Source organism: Nicotiana attenuata, unplaced genomic scaffold (genome assembly GCF_001879085.1).
Source record: "Nicotiana attenuata strain UT unplaced genomic scaffold, NIATTr2, whole genome shotgun sequence".
Taxonomy (NCBI): Eukaryota; Viridiplantae; Streptophyta; class Magnoliopsida; order Solanales; family Solanaceae; genus Nicotiana; species Nicotiana attenuata.
This window is the reverse complement of record NW_017677845.1, coordinates 7,853-8,982: the sequence shown is the minus strand read 5'-3', so window position 1 is coordinate 8,982 and position 1,130 is coordinate 7,853.

The window sequence follows — 1,130 nt, the reverse complement described above, 5'->3', positions numbered from 1 at the left end:
CCTCGAGGTTTTCATGGATGATTTTTTTGTTGTGGGTGATTCTTTTGAACAGTGTTTGGATAATTTTGATAAGGTATTGGCACGTTGTGAAGAGACCAACTTGGTGCTTAATTGGGAGAAGTGTCACTTTATGGTTGAGGAGGGCATTTTCCTCGGCCATAAAATCTCCAAGAATGATATTGAAATGGATAAAGCAAAAATTGAAGTGATATCAAAACTCCCTCCTCCTACTTGCATAAAAGGAGTGAGGAGCTTTCTAGGCCACCCGGGGTTTTACCGCTGATTCATCAAGGATTTATCAAAGGTGGTGAACTCCTTGTGCAAGTTGTTGGAAAAAGATGCAAAATTTGTGTTCAATGATGATTATATGAAGGCTTTTGAGCTACTCAAGTATAGGTTGACTACCACTCCCATCATTACCGCACCAAATTGGAGCTTACCATTTGAGCTCATGTGTGATGCTAGCGATGTGGCGGTAGGAGCGGTATAGGGGCAAAGAATCAACAAGATATTCCATCCGGTATACTATGGTAGTAAGACCATGAATGACGCCCAAGTCAACTATACAGTGACCGAGAAAGAACTCTTAGCCATTGCTTTGCTATGGAAAAGTTCTGCCCGTACCTCATGGGTACCAAAGTAATTGTTCACACCGATCACGCGGCGCTTCGTTATTTGATGAGTAAGAAGGATTCAAAGGCTAGATTGATGAGGTGGGTACTTCTTCTGCAAGAGTTTGATCTTGAAATCATGGACCGAAAAAAAGAGTGAGAATCAAGTGGCGGACCACTTGTCCCGTTTGGAAGAGGAGGGGAGGCCCCATGATGGCCTTGAGATCAATGGTTCATTTTCGGATGAACAACTCCTTTCCATGTCTTTGACCGGGATGCCTTGGTTCATCGATGTGGCTAACTATCTTGTGAGTAGAATTGTCCCGAATGAGTTCTCTTCAAACCAAACAAAGAAGCTCAAACGAGACTGCTTGGTTCATCAAAGTTTGACAGTTCGACCTCGCTCGAACTGGGACTCAGGCTAAGTGCCTTCGCCATCAAAGTTTGACAGTTCGACCTCGCTCGAACTGGGACTCAGGCTAAGTGCCTTTGCCATCAAAGTTTGACAGTTCGACCTCG